The sequence below is a fragment of the Equus przewalskii genome, chromosome 12 (assembly GCF_037783145.1).
Source record: "Equus przewalskii isolate Varuska chromosome 12, EquPr2, whole genome shotgun sequence".
NCBI lineage: Eukaryota > Metazoa > Chordata > Mammalia > Perissodactyla > Equidae > Equus > Equus przewalskii.
The window spans coordinates 15,394,293-15,417,291 of NC_091842.1; the positions used below are offsets into that span (position 1 = coordinate 15,394,293).

At 39.1% G+C, this 22,999-nt stretch overlaps 1 protein-coding gene across 6 annotated transcripts in view; it reads left to right on the top strand.

The window, feature by feature from the left end:
* The window catches only part of AUTS2 (activator of transcription and developmental regulator AUTS2), a 1,153,944-nt gene that overhangs the window by 326,079 nt on the left and 804,866 nt on the right, over nt 1-22,999 (top strand). The window lies entirely within an intron of this gene.

The window sequence follows — 22,999 nt, forward strand, 5'->3', positions numbered from 1 at the left end:
AAATGTTAAGAATTAAGGGCAAGGCAAGCATTAAAGGGATTGAACCATGGGCTTGTTATGAGGAGATGTGAGTTTTGAAAAGGTGTTTCTAACCATGGTGTGTCTCATGAATCATAGAGGGCAAGCATGGACAAAGAGAGTGCAGTCAGGAGGTGGTTGCTCTGGTCCAGGTGTGAGATGATGGTGGCTTGGACCAGGGTAGAAGTAGTGAGGATGGAGAGAAAGAAGCTCAAGAGTTTCTTAGGAAGCAAGTGGTTTGGATGTGGAAGATGAGGATGAGGAAGGAACCAATAACAATGCTCAAGTTAAGAGTGAGAAAGAACTTGCAAACTAGCCAGATTGGAGCTTGAAAAGGGTTGTGTAAGAAAAAAATGCATGGCTTGTGTCATGGCCCAATTAGAGAATGACGTCTGATGAAGGCATGGATGCACACACACATACACACTCCCACATATATACATACCTGGATTTGCTGTTGTGGAGGTTGTGGATTTGCTGTTGTGGGAGGTTTGTACCTCCCAAATTAAGGTAGTTTTCAAAATTCGAGGTTACCTCTTTGGTGCCTACTGCCCCTTTTGGGTGTGGTGTTAGCAGTGAGCACCAGCACCGCAGTTCAGCCACCATCATTGAGTTTCCCTTTGATTCAAAGCGTAGAGTGATCTAAAAGTGTCTGGCAACATGGCACAACAGTGAGAGAGACAGATGAATGTCACATTTATACAAAACTCCTGACTGGATTCAAGGGGAAAAGTGTTAGTTATTCACATCAGTATCAATTCTAGTTTTATCTCTCCCTTGAGCTAATGCTGTTTACCTTAAAACGTCTTTCTGTCTCTGTCTAGAGAATCTCTAAAAGCTTCTTTCTGATTGTTACTGTTTCTCGTTTTCTAATGAACATTTGGAAATGGTCAGGGTGAGATAAATTCCAAGGAGAAGTTTTCATATTGTAGTTCATATGATATCAGCAGCTCCAATCTGCCCTTTAGACCTTTGAGAAAATTTCTCTACTGCACGGCAGATGCCCGAGGAATTTGTGTTTTGATGTTTCATCAAACTTTTTAAACCTCGATTGGTCGCAGCCTTTTTAGTGGTCATGCATGAGAGTGTGTACTTGCTAGTGGTATGGGGGTAACCTCAGTTATGGGGGGATTATTTTGGGAGGAGTTAAATATGATATTTGAAAAACTGAGAAATGAATATCTTCCGCAACACTGGAGTTTCTCAAGGAAAAACAGTCAGGCCAGACTGGATGAACTGGTTTGATTAACTGCTATGTCTTACTCCTGGTTCACGGTTGTTATTTGTGGTTGCTCATTTTATTTTTATTGCTAAAATATTTTATTTAATGTACCAAACTTTGCTCACCACAGTGTAAGCCATTTAGGGAAGGACGTAAAAGGAGCAGGAAGTATGAACTAACTTTCATCAGGGACCTGAAAAACTGATGGTTGTTGAGAATACGTACAACATTTATACCTTATAATCACTCATATTGTGCTTCATATGTAGAACATTTATACATTATAATCAATCATATTGTGCTTCATACTTTTCAGAACACTCCCATAACTCTGATACTTTATTCTAGTTTCCTCAGATCAGTGTCTGCAGCTGTTTTCTTTACCTGTTTATGGTCTGCCCCTCCCACTGGAACATTCGAACATGAGAACAGATACTTCTTCTTTACTGTGTCCCCAACACCTAGAGCAACACGTGACAAATAGTAGGCACTCAGTAAATTTTAGTTGAAAGAAAAATTTTATTTTCTAAACATCAGTAATAACTATGTAAAGTAGGCTAGGCATGCCACCGTTTATGTACATCTGATTTTGCTTTGTGCCAGGTTTTCACCACGGTTGTATAGTAGTTGGTTGTCCTGGGAGAAGTTTATGGGGTATTTTTCTTTTTTTTTTTTTTTAAAGGATTGTATTTTTTTTTTTCGTTTTTTTTTTAAAGATTTTATTTTTTTCCTTTTTCTCCCCAAAGCCCCCCAGTACATAGTTGTATGTTCTTCGTTGTGGGTCCTTCTAGTTGTGGCATGTGGGACGCTGCCTCAGCGTGGTTTGATGAGCAGTGCCATGTCCGCGCCCAGGATTCGAACTGACGAAACACTGGGCCGCCTGCAGCGGAGCGCGAACTTAACCACTCGGCCACGGGGCCAGCCCCAGGGGTATTTTTCTTTTTAAAGAGATTGAACGTTGTCACAGTTAAGTTGAAACTGTAGGTGTATTTATATAGTTGTCCTGAATCTATGGTAATTTATTTTATTAGAAAGAAAGCTCTCTGGTAAAGAATTATTATTCTCATGTCTGAGGGAGACTCTCTGGCACCTGCAGGGGTTTAGCTGGAATGCTGAGCCCCTTCCAGGAGAAGGCCTTTGTTTCCCCCTGGGCTGCAATCCCAGCAGTAGAGTAAGCTGAATTGTGGTAGCAAGTTGTCTTGGCAGTGGCAAGTATAACATATTTCAATTGGCGATTTTTGCATGATTTGTATGAATTTCTGTATGACAGGAATCACAACAAAACTGTTACGTGACTTGTGTCTAAAGCTATCAGTCAGTTGGAGCTGTGAAAATCAGTTTGCATATGTCAACAATTTAATCTGCTAATATACTTGCCAGTGGAAAACTGACACTGGAATTATTTTTCTGTATTTACTGACTAGAAAGATGTGGTTATCAAGTGCCCTGATTGAAAAAAATCTTTAAAATCTCAATCTTTAAATTGGAACCATATGTGTGTTTTCTTTCCCTAGCCAAATGTATTTGTACATTTACCCACACATGTGCATATACACACACGCAGCATACAGTTACTTTGATGTGTTTGTGTTATTTGCATATGTGTCCACACAGAGCACACATGTGCTTCATGCATATGCATGAGCTTTTAATGTGCTTATAGATTGAGATGTAAGGGTGTTGGGGAAGTTTCCTTATCTGTTAACTGAGGGTAATATAATTGCTTACATTCCAGGCTCCTCCTAAGGATTAAGTTGGTTAGTATGTGTATAGTCCTTACAACAGTGCCTAGCACATAATAAGTCCTCCGGAAAGAGTAGCTTTCATTATTTTTGAGTATATCATCATCTATCAGCCTCAACATAGGACTGTTGGTCTTTCTATCACTTCTTCTTATAACAATTTAGCTTCAAAGGTAGGCTGGCATAGCCTCAAAATTATTGTGTAAATTGGGAGGTACATTTAGCAAATTTTCTGTTAATCTGAAATGCCTGCAACCAATATTTATATCATATACAGGTATATGTATTTTTTGAATTAAAGCCATTTGTTGGGGCTGGCCCCGTGGCCGAGCGGTTCAGTTCGCGCGCTCCGCTGCAGGCGGCCCAGTGTTTCGTTGGTTCGAATCCTGGGCGCGGACATGACACTGCTCATCAAACCACGCTGAGGCAGCGTCCCACATGCCACAACTAGATGGACACACAACGAAGAATATACAACTATGTACCGGGGGGCTTTGGGGAGAAAAAGTAAAAAATAAAATCTTTAAAAAAAACAAAACAAAGACAAACATATACAAAAAAAAAAAAATTAAAGCCGTTTGTTGAATATCTTAGTAATACTGATTCCTATTATAGTAAAATATTTCTCTTAAGTCATGATCATTACCTAGGTTCCATCAGAGTTTTCAGTGTGTGTGTCATTTTCATTGTTAAACGAACACCAGTTTCGCTAGAGAATTTTAATTACAGGTTTTAAAGAGAACAAACTGTCCATTTATTAAGAAATTATACATGAAGTATTTGCTATGGTCAGAATGTTTTTGTCCTTGAAAATTCATATGTTGAAATCTTAACCCCCAAAAGTGATGATATTAGTATGTAGGGCGTTTGCGAGGTGCTTAAGTCATGATGGTAGCTCCCTCATGTATGGAAGAATGCCTTATGAAAGAAGCTCCAGAGAGCTCCCTAGCCCATTCCATCACGTGAAGATGCAATGAGAAGTCTGTGACCTAGAAGAGGGCCCTCACCAAAATGCAACAGTGTTGGCACCTTGATCTTGGATTTATCAGCCTTCAGAACTGTGAGAAGTAAATGTTTCTTGTTTATAAGCTACCCAGTCTGCAGTATTCTGTTGTAGCAGCACAAATGGAGTAAGAGAGTATTTAAGTATCCAGGTGGGGAGAAAGCAATACAAAGGAACATGGAAGAATTTGAGGCTATAGATAAGTTAACATATAGGTACACACACTCACACTTAGGAAGACAATGACAGGGGCACATAGTTTGAGACAGGTTTCAATAAGCAATGGTGGTACTCACTGGGGGAAAAAAGATATGAATCGTAAGTCAAAATGAGTGTATGAGCTGGTGAGGTGGCAGTGGTGATTAACGAGATGTTTTGAATAATTGGATTTTTGTTGGAATGGATAAGTAGCTCATTCTGGACAAAAGTGCAAGCGATTCTACAGCTCATGTAACTTTATAGATTAAAAATGATCCCATCAAGATAGAAGGCAGACTCTGAACTCACCTCTTCCCACAAACACATCCAGCTTACAACTATTCTTGGAAAAATTACCATGGAGGGAGAACTGAAAACTGGACAACAAGGGACAGTCCTAACTGAGAGGGAAAGGGCAGAAATTCCAACAGGAGAGAAAAAAAGCTATCTTGGCAAGTGGAGGAGCTTCACTGCCAGCCGAGCAGGGGCCACCCTAAGTTACGCAGCCCTCCCTGGAGGAATGGGGACTTGAGCAGGGGCCTGTTACCTCTATAAGCATCATTTAGACTCAGCACAACTGAGAGGAGTGTCCTGCTCTCTGGCTTCCCTGGCTGTTAACTGCAATGGGGAATAACTCAAGAAAAGCTATCTGATGAGAGCTGAAAAAACTCGGCTCTTACAGGGCCCATGTACAAATTCACCCATCTCAGAGGGCAAACTAAAATCACCAGAAAGAAAGCTTCACAATCCTTTGGTGAAAAGAGACTCACCTGGTAGGCTCTGGGTGCATCTTGGTGAGAGGTGAGACCTCTCTGGAGACTGAGACATTGGTGGAGGCCATTGTGTGACCTAGTACAGGTATGCTGACACAGACCCTGGCAGACACCATTGAAGTTCTTCCCCTGGCATGTTAGCCCAGCGGTCTGCCACACCCACTAGAGCACAGATTTAACTTAGTTTAGCCAGGGAAGGCATCTTAGCCTAGGTACCGGTCCCACCAAACAGGAATCCTGCAAGCTACTTGTCAGCCTGCATAGACTGTGTGCCTTGATCCTTTACAGGCAGGCGAGTGTGTCTGCCTCTGTGGGGCAGGGCCTGTGTGAGGACCAGGTGAACTGTGGGGGGTGGGGCGTTGGTGGAGAGATGGGGGCTTCTGCAGTGGGGCGACTGGGTATGCTCCAGGGGGTTGGAAAGTGTGCACAGGCCAGGATTGTGTTGATGGTTTGTGTTCACTTATGGGGTTTGGGGCTTATCCGTGCCAGAAGACCTGTGCTTTACAAACAGTCACAAAGAGGATCTGCCCCACCTTCGAAAGCCTGAAACAACTGGGTGCTCCCATACCTACAGCCAGCCCCACTCAGCTGCAATCCTAAGAGAGCTGACAATAGCCTTGCAGGCCTGAGGCCTATAGCAACTGTAAGCCCCTGAGCAGAGCAAGCGCCTACACTGGGTGCCTACTCAATTAATAGGAAAACTGCAACAAGAGTGTGGTATTAGACCTCGTAGCCAATGATGCTGAGGCTCCCCTAACTCGATTTACAAACAGCTGGCCAGGGACAGAAAGCCTAGACTCTCTGGGTACTTGCAGTAAGAACAACCCTGCCACAGCAGCTGGACACATGTAGCCAACACAGGGGTCACTCCTGGAACATCAGGACTGGTGACAAGGGGGAAGCACACTGCTGGGCCTCAAAAGGTGTCTCTTACATAAGGACACTTCTCCAAGATCAAGAGACATAGCTGACTCACCTAATACATAGATATAAACACAGAGAAAGAGGTATAATGAGGAGGCAAAGGAAAATTTTCCAAGCAAAGGAACAGGCCGAGACCCCAGAAAAAGAACTAAATGAAACATACATAAGCAATCTGCCTCACAAAGAGTTCAAACAAAAACTCATGAGGATGCTGACTGATATTGGGAGAAGACTAGGTGAAAACATCAACAAAGAACTGGAAAATATTTTTAAAAACCAATCACAAATGAAGAATACAATACTGGAAATGAAAAATTCACTAGAGGGACTCACTACCAGAGTAGATGATACAGAAGAACGGATCAGTGAGATGGATGAAAGGCCAGAGGAAATCACTCAAGCTGCACAGATAAAAGAAAAAAAAATCAAATACAATGGGAACAGTCTGGGGGGGGGGGACTCTGGGACAATATCAAGGGCACTAACATTCGTATTATAGGTATCCCAGAAGGAGAAGAGAGAGGAAAAAGGGCAGAGAATCTATGTGAAGAAATAATAGCTGAAAGCTTTCCTAACCTAAGGAAGGAAACAGACATCCAAGTATAGGAAGCACAGAGAGCACAAAACAAGATGAATACCAACAGGCCCACAACAAGGCAGTATAATGAAAATGTCCAAAATTAAAGATAAAGAGACAATCCTAAAAGCAGCAAGAGAAAGGCAACAAGTGACATACAAAGGGAAGCCCATAAGGCTATCAGCAGACTTCTCAGCTGAAACCCTACAGGCTAGAAGAGAGTGGCATATATTGTTTAAAGTACTGAAAGTAAAAAACCTACAGCCAATAATACTCTATCCAGCAAAGTTATCATTCAGAATGGAAGCAAGAGATAAAGAGCTTCCCAGACAACCAATAATTAAAGGAGTGTATCACCAAGAAGCCAGTTCTACAAGAAATGCCAAAAGGACTTACTTAAGTTGGAAAGAAAAGACCACAAATAGGGATAGGAAAATTATTAAAAAAATAAAAACCAAAAAGACAACCAGGCAACAAAATCACTGGTAAAGGCAAAAATACAGTAAAGGTAGCAATCAGCCACTTATGAAGAAAATATGAAGGTTAAAAGACAAAAGTACTAACATTATGTATTTCAATGATAAGGGATGGATAGACACACACAAAATTAAGAGATAAGATATGATTTCAAAAACATAAAACGTGGAAGGAGGGGAGTAAAAGAGTAGAGCTTGTAGAAAGAGGTCAAGCTAAAGAGAATATCAACTCAATATAGACTGCTATATATGTAGAATATTATATAGGAACCTCATGTTGATCAGAAAGCAGAAACCTATAATAAATAAACCAAGTAAGAGGAAAGAAATCAAACATATTACTAAAGAAAGACATCAAAACACAAACTAAGAGAGCAAGAGAAGAAGAAAGGAACAGAGAAGAGCTACTAAAACACCCAGAAAAAAAAAGTAACAAAGTGGAAAGAAATACATTTATCAATAGCTACTTTAAATGTCAGTCGACTAAATGCTCCAATCAAAAGGTGTCGGGTGGCCGATTGGATAAAAAATCAAGACTCGTATATATGCTGCATATGAGAGACACACTTGAGACATAAAGACAGTCACACACTGAAAATGAAAGGATGGAAAAAGATACTCCATGCAAATGGCAAAGAAAAGAAAGCAGGGGTAACAATACTTATGTCAGACAAAATAGACTTTAAAACAAAACTGTAACAAGAGACAGGAAGAAGGATGCTACATAATGATAAAGGGAAGAAATCCAACAAGAGGATCTAACACTTGAAAATATCTATGCACCCAACATAGGAGCACCTAAACATATAAAGCAATTGCTAACAGACATAAAAGAAGAAATAGGTGGTAACACAGTAATAGTAGGGGAGTTTATTCCTCCACTTACACCAGTGGATAGATCATGCAAACAGAAGATCAATAAGGAAACACTGGCCTTAAATGATACATGAGGCCAGATGGACTTAGTAGATATATATTGAACATTCCATCCAAAAACCGCAGAATACACATTCTTTTCAAATACACATGGAACATTTTCCAGGATTGATCACGTATTAGCCCACAAAACAAGTCTCAATAAATTTAAGAAGATCGAAATAATACCAAGCATCTCTTCTGATCACAAAGGTGTGAAACTATAAATCAAGTATACTAAGTAAATCAGAAAAGCCACAAAAATGCGGGGATTAAACAAAATGCTACTGAATGACAATTGGGTCAATGAAGAAATCAAAGGACAAATGCAGAAATACGTACAGACAAATGAAAATGAAAATGTGGCTTGCCAAAAATCTATGTGGTTCGGCAACTATGGTTCTAAGAGGGAAGTTTATAGCAATTCAGGCCTACCTCAACAAACAAGAAAAATCCCAAATGGAGAATCTATAACAGTGCACTTAAAGGAACTTCAAAAAGAACAAACAAAGCCCAAAATCAGCACAAGGAAGGAAATAATAAAAACCAGAGCAGAAATAAACAAAATAGAGATTAAAAAACAATAGAGAAAGCTACTGAAACCAAGAGCTGGTTCTTTGAAAACATAAAATTGACAAATCTTTAGCTAGACTCACCAAGAAAGAAACAGAGAAGAATCAAGTAAATAAAATCAGAAATATTAGAGAGAAATTACAACAGACACCTCAGAAATACAAAAGATTATAAGAGAATACTATGAGAAGCTTACACCAGCAAATTGGATAATCTAGAAGAAATGGATAAATTCTTAGAATCATACAACCTTCCAAAACTGGGTCAAGAAGAAGTAGAGGACTTGAGTAGACCAGTCACCAGTAAGGAGATCAAAACAGTCATGAAAAATCTCCCAAAAATTAAAAGTCCAGGACCAGATGGCTTCCCTGGTGAATTCTACAAAACATTCAAAGAAGACTTAGCACCCATCCTCCTCAAACTCTTCAAAAAAATTGAAGAGAAGGGAAGGCTTCCTAACTCATTCCACGAAGCCAGCATTATCCTGATACCAAAACCAGACAAGGACAACACAAAAAAAGAAAATTACAGGCCTGTACCCCTGATGAACATCGATGCACAAATCCTCAACAAAACACTAGCAAATCGAATACAAGAATACATTAAAAAGATCATACATCATGATCAACTGGGCTTCATTGCAGGAGTGCAGGAATGGTTCAACATCTGCAAATCAATCACCGTGATACCCCGTATTAACAAAATGAAGAATAAAAATCACATGATCATCTCAATAGATGCAGAGAAAGCATTGAACAAGATACAGCGCCCATTTATGATGAGAACTCTAAAGAAAATGGGTAGAGAGGATAATATCTCAACATAATGAAGGCCATATACGACAAACCCACAGCTAATATCATTCTCAATGGAGAAAACTGACAGCTATGCCTCTAGGAACAGGAACCAGACAAGGATGCCCACTTTCACCACTCTTATTTCACCTACTACTGGAAGTCCTAGCCAGAGCAAACAGGTAAGAAAAAGAAAGAAAAGGGATCCAAACTGGAAAAGAAGAAGTGAAACTGTCCCTATTTGCAGACAACATGATTCCATATATACAAAACCCTAAGGAACCCACTAAAAAAAACTTTTAGAAATAATAAATCAATACAGTCAAGTTGCTAGACACAAAATGAAGATACAAAAGTCAGTTGCGTTTCTATACACTAACAACGAAGTTGCAGAAAGGGAAATTAAGAATACAATCCCATTTACAATTGCAACAAAAAGAAGTAAATATCCAGGAATAAACTTAACCAAAGAGGTGAAAGATCTGTTCACCAAAAACTATAAAACATTGTTGAAAGAAATTGAGGACAACACAAAGAAATGGAAAGATATTCCATGCTCTTAGATAGGAAGAATTAACATAGTTAAAATGTCCATACTTCCTAAAGCAATCTATAGATTCAGTGCTATCCCTATCAAAGCTCCAACAACTTTTTTCACGGAAATAGAGCAAAGAATGCTAAAATTTATATGGAACAATAAGACCTGGATAGCCAAAGGAATCCTGGGGAAAAAGAACAAAGCTGGAGGTATCACACTCCCTGATTTCAAAATATACTACAAAGCTATTCTAACCAAAACAGCATGGTACTGTCACAAAAACAGACACAGAGATCAATGGAACAGAATCAAGAGCTCAGAAATAAACCTACACACCTATGGTTAGCTAATATTTGACAAGGGAGCCAGGAGCATCCAGTGGAGAAAGGAGAGTCTCTTTCAATAAATGGTGTTGGGAAAATTGGACAGTCACATGTAAAAGGATGAAAGTAGGCCATTATTTTACACCATGCACAAAAATCAACTCAAAATGGATTGAAGACTTGACTGTAAGACCTGAAACCATGAAACTTCTGGAAGAAAACACAGGCAGTATGCTTTTCACCATCAGTCTTAGTATCATTTTTTCAAATACCATGTCTGACTGGGCAAGGGATACAGAAGAAATAATGAACAAATGGGACTACCTCAAACTAAAAAGGTTCTGCACAGTGAAGGAAACCATCAACAAAACGAAAAGATAACGTAACAATTGGGAGAAGATATCTGCAAACCACGTGTCAGATAAGGGGTAATATGCAAAATATAGAAAGAACTCATATGCCTCAACAACAAAAAACCAACAACCCAATTAAAAAATGGGCAAAAGATCTGAACAGAGATTTCTCCAAAGAAGATATACGGATGGGCAACAGGCGCATGAAAAGATGTTTGTCATTAACTATCAGGGAAATGCAAATGAAAACTACATTGATATATCACTCACTTGGGTCAGAATGGCTATAATGAACAAGACAGGAAACAGCAAGTGTTGGAGAGGATGTGAAGAGAAGGGAACCCTCTGGTGGGAGTGCAAACTGGTGCAGCCACTATGGAAGATAGTATGGACTTTCCTCAGAAAATTAAGAATGGCTCTACCATGTGATCTAGCTATTTCGTTGCTGGGTATTTATCCAAAGAACTTGAAAACACAAATGCATAAACGTATATGCACCCCTATGCTCGCCGCAGCCATATTCACGATAGCCAAGACTTGAAAGCAACCTAGGTGCCCATCAAGGGACAAATGGATAAAGAAGATGTGGTATACATACACAATGGAATACTACTCAGCTATAAGAAATGATGAAATCCGGCCATTTGTAACAACTTGGATTGACCTTGAGGGTAAGTGAAATAAGTCAGAGGGAGAAAGTCAAATAGTGTATGATCCCACTCATCAGTGTAGGAGAAAGACAACGGTAAACAAACACATAGCAGCAGAGATTGGATCATTTGTTACCAGAGTTGAAGAGGGTTTTCAGGAGGGCAAAAGGGATGATTAGGCACAAATGTAAGGTGATGGATTGTCATAGTCTTTGAGTGGTGAACATCATGTAATCTACTCAGAATTCGATATGTATTATGATTTACACCTGCAAGCTGTAATGTTCTAATCTGATGTTACTACAATAAAAAAAAAAAAAATGAAGGCCCACATAGTTAAAAGGAACTCCACAGAGTTGGTTGGTGGAAGTGCGAGTCACCAACCCAGACTCAGATGTAGGGGAGAAGAATACCCGCCCCCCCCCCCAATAATTCTTTAATAGAGATAGTGTGGAAGTGGAACAAATGGAATTGAAATATTGACCTCAGCTCTGTCAGAACAATTCTAGCCCCTAGCTACATTACATACAAGGTTGTAGACTGTTATCAATAGGGTGCTTTTGTTTGTTTTATTATGAGTGAAGAAACTCAACATTTATATTTCCCCTTTGTTGGGCTTGTTCCAAAAGGTGCCATGTTCTTCAATCCATACCGCTGAAGTGTTTTCAGGGCCTCTTTCAGCATGACTTCTTTTGTAATTTGATTTATGTGCGTTATGAAAAAACTGTTATCTGTGTTAAAGACCGTAGAGGCATTTGTGTTGATTCTTTAAAACTATATGGGTAGGGTACATCGAGTTTTGACACAATACGTAAGTCACAAAAAGTGGGCATTGAGGCTGCTGGCGCTGAGCTAAACTGGATGATAACCCACCTTGTTCATGTTGCGTCTTTCTCTTTAATCAGTTTGGGGAAAGATCATCTTTTGGTAGCCTTTTCAAGTTGGACTTTGAAATTCAGAGAGGCAGTGTTTTATTTCATGAAACTGTTTGTATGGAGGCATTTGTTTTAAGGTTTGTTAGTGTCCTCTGTCTTAACTCTTACAGTCAGATTTCATGGTATCCAATTTGGAATAGACATTGAACAGAATAGATTTTGACGGTAATTGGAAATTGGAGGACAGCAAAGCAACCTACTTTACTGAAACGGTCAGATCAATTTTACATCTGCACCCTTTCTTAGCATCCTCAGTATTCTGAGAAGCATTAGGATGTAGTAAAAATCAAAGAAACAAACGAAAAATCCTTGGCATTTGTGGTCAGCTGACCTGGTTTTCTGAATCTCTGCTCTATGGGCTGTGTGTGTCTGAAGTTTGCTTCCCATGTCTGCATAATGGAGGTAATGTTACCTGTCTTACAATTTTTAATAACAGATTTATTGATATATATTTTGCAAAGCATAAGAGTCACCAATTTAAAGTGTACAGTTCAGTGGTTTTGGTATTTTCACAGTTATAAAGCCATCACCACAATCAACTTTAGAGCATTTTCCCCCCCAGAAAGCACAGCATAGCAAATGCTTTGCATATGTAGTCCCTTAACATTTCCTTCCCCAGTTCCCCCAGCTCTGGGAAACCACTAATCTAGTTTCCGTCTCTATGGATTTGCATATTCTGGACATTACATATAAATGGCATCACACAATATGTCATATTTTGTGACTGCCTTCTTTCACTTACCATAATGTCTTCAAAGTTCATCTGTGTTGTGGCATGTATTAGTAGTTAATTCTTTTTTATTGCTGAATTATACCCCATTGTATGGATATATACCACATTCTCTTTATCCATTCATCAGCTGATGGACACAGTGATGTTTTTGTGAAAATGGAGTGAAAGAGAAAGTAAGTAAAGTGCTTAATGATGTCTTACACATAGAAGCAGTATACATTTTTGTTTCTTTTTATCTGGTTTGGACAGGCTTCTCATGTGAATTATCAGCAGCTCCTCTTCTCTTCTGAGGTAGGGAAAGCAGTCTTATTGAGTAGAACATCTGTCTGCCAGTTCTCTCATGTTGGTTCTTGGTTCCTTGAAGATCCTGGGTGGGCACTTGTTTGATACTAGAATTCACACTGCTTTTCTCAGTAGTCAAAAGTGTTCACGTGTTGCCAACAGTGCCTGTTGTCTTTATAGATGCTCTGTATATAATTGTAAACACTGGGTTTGAGGGATTGGAAGATGGAACCATGACAGTTTACACGGATGTCAGCTAATCTAGTGCTGATCCTCATTCTGAACCTGGGCATTGATACCAGTATCAAGCTGAGAGGTAGTTATGTTGTGTGCAAGGACTGGAGGGAATTAAGGCTTTGGTAGTTTTCTGCTTCTGCTTTTACAAAACATAGAAAATTGTTGAGGGCTTATGTGACGTTACACAGGAAGTTCGTGTTACCCATATGGACATCTTGCCAAGAAAAGCCATTACTTATCTCAGTTTAAGATTTGGGATTGTAAAATTCTAATTGATTACTAAATGAAAAGTAAAATTCCTGGGGCCGGCCCCGTGGCCAAGTGGTTAAGTTCACGCACTCCGCTTCCGCCACCCAGGGTTTCCCCATTTCGGATCCTGGGCACGGACATGGCACCGCTCATCAAGCCATGCTGAGGCGGCATCCTACATGCCACAACTAGAGGGACCCACAACTAAAAATATACAACTATGTACTTGGGGGCTTTGGTGAGAAAAAGTAAAGATAAAATCTTTAAAAAAAAAAAGTAAAATTCCTGTTGAAATAGATTGTTGCTAAAGGCCAAAGAGATTACCTAAAAGCATTGATTTCTATTTTGTTGGCTGTGGAAATAACCATGGAACTCATTATTAAAAGTAGTATTTCTGAATTTCTACTTAAGATACTATAAGAGTAAAATTCCAAACAAGGCCCAATTGTTATTTACTAAGCACGTATTAGTTTAGATCCACTGTTGGCCTGCCACCATTAGCCATACAGAAAAACAGAGTAAATATTCTCTGACTAATAAGTACTCTTTGCCCAGGTTTCCATTTGAGGCCATGAAACAAGTTGTTAAAATTGAAATCTCTAGTGTTTGCCATTTTAAAGATAAATTTCTTATATAGGCTTTCTAAGCTGGTTTGCTTTACTCTGCAAATACAAAACACTAATAATAGCTTGCATAAATTGAGCAGTTAATTTGTACAGGCCCAGTGCTAATCACTTTATTTGGATTATCTCATAGATCAAAGGTAGGTACAGTTATTATCTCTTTTGTATAGATTAGGAAACTGAGTCATAGAGACATTAAGTAAGTGGTCCAAGGTTACACAGCTTGTAAGTGGTACTTCTCTTCATAATTTCCCACTCTCTACAGTTTTACGTTATTAAAAGTGGTTTAGAATTTCAAGTTTTACTCTGATGTTCTTTTTCCAAGTCCCATGTCTATGTACAAATCAAAACAAGTCTGTGGTTTATTTCTAAGGGAATAATGTATAAATAGTTGTACACTATAAATTATATTATGAATGACGTCTTTTACTGGTAACCAGCAGTAGCTCAGCTGCTGCTCTTTATCCTTTGAGTAGTCAAGTAGATGAGAAGTAGATAACCAAGTGGGATGGCGGCCACGCAAGCCTTTACCAGAGTAATTCCAAGCCTGCTATAGCATTCCTAAAAGAGCTTATGCCCGTGACCTGTGGATGGATCAAAGATAGTTTCTCATATACCGGGAACTTTGCTGCCAATTCGAATTAAGCAAATAGAAAATATACCTCCAGAATGTAAGCAAACTAGTTTAAAACACCCCAGCTATAGCATTATTGTGCTTTTTAAGAAGTTTCCCTAAGAAACTCATTTATCAGACAGACCTTTTGACAAACAGGAATGAGACAGAACAGAATTAATATTTTCCATCTCTTAAGGGCTAGGCCTTTTCTTCTGTGCTGTCTCTTAGCCTAACGTCTCTCTAATACCTCTCTGCTATTATTTCCACTTAAAAAAAAAGGAAATTGAGACTCAGTGAGATGAAGTACTTTACATCACCAATGAAGTCGTGATGATATTGTTTGAAAAGGAAAAGCTGAAAACTTCTATTATTTGTCGATTTTATCTTTTTACTGGTCACCTAGCCTTATTGTAATGTGGATTTATCTACCATTAGTACATCACAAACCAAGTGAAAAACAGAAGGGATATTAGCTGTGCATGTATGTAACACAATATATGTAAAGACTTATCTCATGCCTGTGTAGTAATAAAATACACTGAATGGTTATTGTGGTCCAGTTACTGTGTCAGATATTTTTCCCGTTTCATTTCATCTAATTCTCACAATCATCCTGTCAGGTAGGTGCTATTTTTATCCACATTTTTGTAAATAAGGTGGCTGAGACTTAGAAAAGTTAAAACCACTTGCCTATGGTCATGGAGCTAGCAATTAGCAAAGTTGTTGCTTTTAACCACTGTGCAATTTTCCTTGTCCACAAAACTACATAAAAAGGTTTACTTTAGTTTTTCTACCTCTTGATTCAAGCCACCACCAGATGTACATTCTAAACCCAGATTTGATTTTGTTTAAAAATATTTAATGGCTCCTGATGTTATCAGTTGCTACTCATTTTTCAAGACCTGAGTTGGATGTCATGTTCTCTGTGAACCTTTCCTGATGCTGTTCTTCTCTGTAGCACCCTGTAGCCTAGTCCTTAGGACTTCCCCTGCTTTCTCTTTAGAAGCAAGTTCACTTATTAGCCTAGTTTTTGTATTGCTAGCACCTGCTGGTGCTTGCTGCATTAGTAGATGATTGATAGATGTTTGTTGAATTGAATTGGATGTTTAATAAATGTTAATAAATTCTTGAATTTAATTATGATGTTTAATTTCTGTTGTGCATCTCAGGCACTTCGGGTAGGTCATTGCAACATTAGGTGCCTATGGAGACCCTCAGTTTTTCAGGTTGGGAATTGATGACCTGCCATTTTTACAAGAGATCAGTTGACTACATGACTGGGGCTGATTTTTTTCCTAAATATTGCTCAGAACTCATGGTATTATTTTTCTCTTTAAAGAGTATCAATGATACTGAAACAGTAAAAAAAATAAAAACTTGGTTTTAATGTGTCACAAAGTTTCTCCAGCATACTTTCTGTGCAACTCTATGCAGCCCAATGTTCAGAAAATGAGATTTTCAAATCTACTCTTTATTGGTTTATAGCCTTTGGAAAGTAGCATGAGCAGGAGGAAGGAACATGGATTTTAGAATTAGGTATCTAAATCAAATTCTGGTTCAGCCACTTCCTAGCTTTTTGACTTTGGGCAAGATACTTAATTTTTTTTAACATAGTTTTCTTATTTTTAAATGGTAAAGGTACACATTGGCAGATTTGGGGGATGTAATATGTTGGGAGGAATGTATTAAGTTACTTCTCAAAAAGAGATCTGTGAGTTCTCTGTTATAATTTTTGGTATATTTTCTTTTCAATTGAATAAACTTTTTTTTGAGGAAAATTCGCCCTAAGCTAACATCCGCTTCCAATCTCCTCTTTTTGATGAAGAAGATTGACTCTGAGCTAACATCTGTGTCCATCTTCCTCCACTTTAAATGTGGACACCTGCCACAGCATGGCTTGATAAGCAGCGCCCAGGATTGAACCCTCGAACCCCAGGCCACCTAAGCAGAGTGCACAAACTTAACCGCTAAGCCACTGGGCTGGCCCCTGTTTAAACTTTCATTCTGATTTCATTCTTAAAAATAGTGTAAGTATAATGAGAGTCATCTCTCTGATTATCTTATAATCAGACACTGCCTCATGACTCCTAGTCCAGTGTTCCAAGTGAGGACTAAATAATGTCAAGATGTGCTCTACATAGATTTTGTAGGAATTTGAATAAAGAAGAGGGGTAAAGTCATCCCTGGATGATAGAGTCATGCCATGGCAGTGAGTACCATATTTAGGTATTTAGCACAAATCCCAGCTTAGAAAGGACAGATTTGGAGAAGAGTATAGCAGTGACTATGGTAGTAAATTTGCAAGGAAGAATTATTCTCAGTTCCAGCAGTAATTGCTTTACATACCTATTTCAGTGCAGATTTCAATATTGTTGCAATTTAACTTACTTCAGCTCAGCAAAAACTGTTTTACAAAATTGCCAGGGGAACTTCTTTTTTTTTTTTTTTTTTTTTGAGGAAGATTAGCCCTGAGCTAACTACTGCCAATCTCTTCTTTTTTTCTGAGGAATACTGGTCCTGAGCTAACATCCATGCCCATCTTCCTCTACTTTATATGTGGGATGCCTTACCACAGCATGGCTTTTGCCAAGCAAACCTCGGGCTGCCAAAGCGGAACGTGCGCATTTAACTGCTACACCGCCGGGCTGGGCCTGCCCGGGCACTTCTTTAAAATCACATCCTAAGTTTTCTCACCAGCAGTTGTAACTAGTAAAAGGTCGGATTATCTTGACCTACTCCAACCACTGGTTCATTCATTTGAATTAGCCAGAATCATGGTTTTAGGTTTGTTGTTAGGTTCTTTGAGCTGCTATTATGGAGCCAGACTTGCTAGAGCTTCTTTGTATGTGGTGTGAATTTGGGGCTTATCCAAGAAGATCTTGATTTTGAGAGCCTTGATGATATTAGCTTCAAATATTTCTTGACTGGACTAAGTTAGTTGAGAGTATCACATGATTGTTTTTCTGGCATCTTTTAGGGCCTTTTTGTTTCTAGAGTAGCATTATACTTTTTCAGTGTTTAGAAAATAGGAAGGATTGTAGTTTCTGAGTTCTTTGACTTCTGATCAGGGTTGCATTTTCATTTCATCAATTTGTGCTATGAAATTGAATACCCATGTAGACCCGATGCTATCTGGTAGAGTATCTGGAACCGTTGACAGCTGAGAATGGGTACGATGAGCCTCTTGATGATGTAGAGAATGGATAGTAGCCATCTGTTTTGCACTCAGTTCCTTTGAGGACTCAGTAAATCCACATAGCTAAGTAACTAAGGCTGTTTGAGAACAGCGAGTGGAATAATGAACACTTTTATGCTTTTTAAAATGACTATTGGGAGTCTGATCATATGAGTCCATTCCAAAATGGCACTGGTTTTCATTGTTCCTCTGGGACTTGAGTTGAGAAGTGTGCTTTTAGCTGAATTTCCCCTTTAACAGGTATTCATTAGGGGTATCTATCCATTACCCAATGAACTATAATAAAAATGGGACAGTTTAGTTATTTTAAAAAGGAAAAATGCTATTAGCTAATTATAAGCTGGATTTGAAGGATTTTTTCCCCCATCTGTAAAATTGATTTTAAAGACCTTGGATTTTATTCAAAAAGAAGGAAAGGCAGATTATTTTAGTTACTTTGTTTTGTGTTTCTACTATATTTATCCAAAGAGAAAGTGCTCACATTTTAATTTCTAGGAAGCTTATTTGCAAATTGTTTTTCCCACACTTTTATAGCAGTTTCTTTTTTCTAAGGATTGAAGCTTTTAATGTAATTTTTCTGTGAAGGATAACATTTATGTTTTTCCTCTTTCAAAACTGTTAAAGAAAGTGTAAATGTATACATTTATACTTGTGTGCTTCATGTTTTAAATATTTTTGTGCTACTCATACTTCTTGGTGTAAAGATAGAACAATGATACTAAATTAATCAGATGAAAGTAACAAATGCTAAACACTTACCTGACTATTAAGATGATGTGATTTCAAATGGAGATAGTTGATGGGCAGCAGCAGGTATACTGGGACTTCCCCCTCAAACTTTGTGAGGTTTGGACAGTCTGCGGGGAGGGAATTAATTCTTGAGTAGTCAGCTTTTTCATTTACCTCTGCTATTTAAAACTAAGTATAGAGAAGCACTGTAAATTAGTGAGAATTGCACTGCACCTAACTAGGAGTCATAATGCTGGCTTCAGTATCTAACTCGTGCAATGTTGGGTATGAGTTTTTGCCTTTCTGAGTCATAGTTTCCCAATCATCAAAATGTAGCATTGGACTAGATCATGGTTCTCTGTTGTGTGTTTTCTTGGTAACTGTGGCTGTATTCTAGGAGGTCACAGTATAAACAAAACGGGTATATATTCCTACTTTCCTTCTAGATCTGTTTTACCTGAGGCTTTTGGCAAAACATTAATTTTATACTTAAACTAATATTTATTGAGGACTATATGGAATTTGAGAGTATTCATGTGGTATTAAAGATGTAGCACCAAAACTGAAAGAAACGTTATGCTAACAGTAGGCCACAGAAAGAGTCCTCTTGTTCTAGATTCACTCTTTCCTACCGTTAAGGGCACTTTGGTGGACAAATTTGAGGATCACTGTGTTAGATGACAAAGTCTCCCTGTTCTAAAGTTACATAACTATGAAAACATGTACATTTTAAATTTCCTTCCTCCCTCTCCTAAATCAGTGTCATTTTTTCCTAAAGAAGAGTGTGTGTATTTTATTTACATGAAACCTCTCTCGATGTTGTTTGATAAAAACTCTAAGAGATCTTGTCCTGAAAGGAAGGCACTTCATGTTCCTGGCACTGGAGGATGGTGGGATGAGGAGTTGAGGGCAATGCCATAGCGCAGTAGACACATCTGATGCCTCTTCAAGCCCCTCTGCTTCTAGAAGCTGATTCTCTATTTCTAATGCTCATTGTAGTTGTCTTCCTTTTGTTTTTTCCTCCCATTTTAGCCTGGATTTTGGCAGAATGGCAATCCATCTTTCTGAATTTAGTATGGTTTTTTTTCCCTTTCTTCCTATCTTCAGCAACAATATAAGTACTCTTGATGGCAACTGCTGTATGCTTAAAAGATTGAAGAAACCACTGGCAGCAGTCAGGAGGAAGTTTAAGGGCCTGTTTATCTGGAGGTTTGCATTTTCATTCTGGTGGTTGAGTAGAAAATTGCAAACAGGTTGTATTCAGCAGCTGGAATGCTGTTCAACATCTGGGGAGACCCAGCCTTCTGTTCATTTTCCATTCATTGGAAGGGTAGCCGGCCTGAGGTAGAAACTGCAGGCAGAGATATTAGAATTCTTTGTGTGTATAGTCATTAGAATTTCTTTGTTGTAGAAACTTTTTCATAGAAATGCCAACTTGTCCTCCCTGCTTCTGCTAGCTTTACTGAGCACTTAGCTTTAGGTCAGTTGCTGAAAAGAGGCTTGAATAAGATAATGTACCTCCCAAAGACTTGCCCCCTAAAACAGGAATTGTATGGGCTCTTAGTGAGTTCCTACTTTGGAGTCAAGAGCTAGCCTGCCCTTCGATCTCTGGCTGCATATGTCTTGCAGGCTTTTATCCTTGGGGATTTACTGTGGCTACTAGAACCCAGGAGGCCCTGTCTCAATAATACATGATTGGTCCAGCCTCTGTTATACACTTTCTTCTTCCTTCTGATAGCTGTTTCACAGAGTGAGTCTGAGGAAATCCAGAACATCCATTGATTTGTTGATGGGGCCTTAAGCACAATTAGACAATGTTCTCTTTTTTTAAAGATTGGCACCTGAGCTAACATCTGTTGCCAATCTTTTTTTTTTTTCTTCTTCTTCTTCTTCTCCCCAAAGCCCCACAGTACATAGTTGTATATTTTAGTTGTGAGTGCCTCTGGCTGTGCTGTGTGGGATGCTGCCTCAGCGTGTCCTGATGAGCGGTGCCATGTCTGCGCCCAGGATCTGAACCAGTGAACCCTGGGCCACTGAAGCAGAGCACATGAACTTAACCACTCAGCCACAGGGCTGGCCCCTAGACAATATTCTCTCTTTTTTTTTGAGGAAGATTAGCCCTGAGCCACCATCTGCTGCCAACCTCCTCTTTTTGTTTTTTACTGAGGAAGACTAGCCCTGAGCTAACATCCATGCCCATCTTCCTCTACCTTATATGTGGGACACCTGCCACAGCATGGCTTGCCCAGTGGTGCCATGTCCGCACCCGGGATCCAAACCGCCGAACCCCAGGCCACCAAAGCGGAAGGTGCAAACTTAACTGCTGAGCCACTGGGCCGGCCCGACAATGTTCTTAATAAAATCAAAGTCTTCAAAGTTAGACTTGGGCTACCATGCCCTGCCTCTTTCTTTCACCTTCATTTTTCCCATTGCAGTTAGAATTGTAGAGCTAGATCAGGAGCCCCTGCATTATCTTCGGGTGCTGAGCAGGTAATATAATTCCTTCATGATGTAATAGAAGGAGGCAGGGCCTATGGCAAACTGCCCAGTACTTGCCCCTTCTTAAGGCAATCAAGATCATTTTTTAAAAAAAAGTTTTGTGCTGGCCAAATAAAACAGGACTGCCAGTTTAGTTGCTGTTTTTGACAATTTTAATTATTTTATAGATGGAGAAAGAGAAGCTGAGAGGAGTTTTGCTTTACTCAAGGTCACTGCTCAGTGGCCCAACCAGGTCTAAAACCTGTTCCTATTGGGCTATTTGAGAAAATCAAGTGCCCAAGTTCAATTATTAGTGGTGGTTGTGGTCCTAAGTATGCAGTGACCAAGGGTTTCCTGTTTGCACTCTAGTATTTTAAAGCTAATCTAGCTTTTGGATAAACCAAATGGATTTTGGAAGTTGTCTGTTAAGAACCCATTGTGATGGCTGGAACAGCTCTTGCTCTCAGACAGATCAATTTTCAATTGTTCTGTAATACTATATGGATTTTTCTGGATTTCCAAGTAAATACATCTTGCATATTGCTTACATATTGCTTAGGTTGTCTTCATGAATAATGAAAGCTGTTCTATAGGAAGCTAGAGATTGAGAGGCTTTTTTTTTTTTTAAACTGTATTTCATTCTTGTGTTTCTTTTGCTTTTATTTTCTGTAGCCTCAAGGGTATGTACATGTGTTGGAGGGTAATTGGGGGGGAGGGTGCTGTTATATATGGGCTTCTCAACATCTGTGTTCCTTTACAGAACATCTCTCTTCTACTGCCACAGAGGGCTTGCTGGTTAGAATACAATACACTCTGGACAGTGCTGTCTCCTATGTTGATCTTTGCTATGTGTTTTGTTTCATGTTGAACTAAACTTCTTTAGCAAGGTTCTCTGCTTCTCTACTTTAAGGGGAAGTCATCCTCTGCCATTAATACCTACTATGTGCCAGGTGCTCTTCAGGTGCCTCCATGATTTCCAGTATGTCTCTTAACAACCTCAAAGATAGGTCCCTTTATCTCCATTTTTTAGGTAAAGAAAACAAATGCTTGAGATTGTCTTCCCTAATCATACACCTAGAAAGTATAGAACTAGCATTCAGATGCAAATCTAATTAAAGCCTAGTGTCCTTTCCAAAATGTCACAATTGTTACTTTGCCTTCTGTCCCTTCCTTTACTTAGTATTTTGACCACACTAATTGTGCTGGCATCTTGTCCCAAGGAGTGTCCAAATTCTTTTGTCAGAGTATGCCTTTCAAAATTTTTTTGTCCCAATCCACAGACTTAGAAATACAGTTTATATCATGGTCAAGGGTACATACTCACATAGGCATTTACACACCTGTGCTTACATATACACACATCAATCTGAAACAAGCTTTCATTAAATGATACCTTACTATATGCAGTACACTCCAGTATTTCCTTTTCTGTTCTCTTCCATTAACACATGTGTGCCTGCGCACACACATGCACACACACACACACACACACCCCCACCATACATTTATGGTGGTGATTTACACTAAATTGATTTTATGACCAAGGTCCCCTGTAGTTGAGAAACACTGACCTAGAGTGGAGCTCTCTAAAGTGGGATATGTGCCTCGCCCGCCCCCCCACAAGATTTATAAAATAATCCAATGACAATTAGGATTTACATAGGACAAAATAGTAGAAATTATGTTTAGATTTACTGTTATCTTTAAGGAAGACATAGTGAATGTTTACATAGCGAAGATCAGCGTATTAAATATGTTACTGATATTTAATATCAGAGTCGACAGTGCACTATCACTCAGTCTGTTGGACAGTCAGTCCTGTGCCCTGTAGATAGTGGCAGG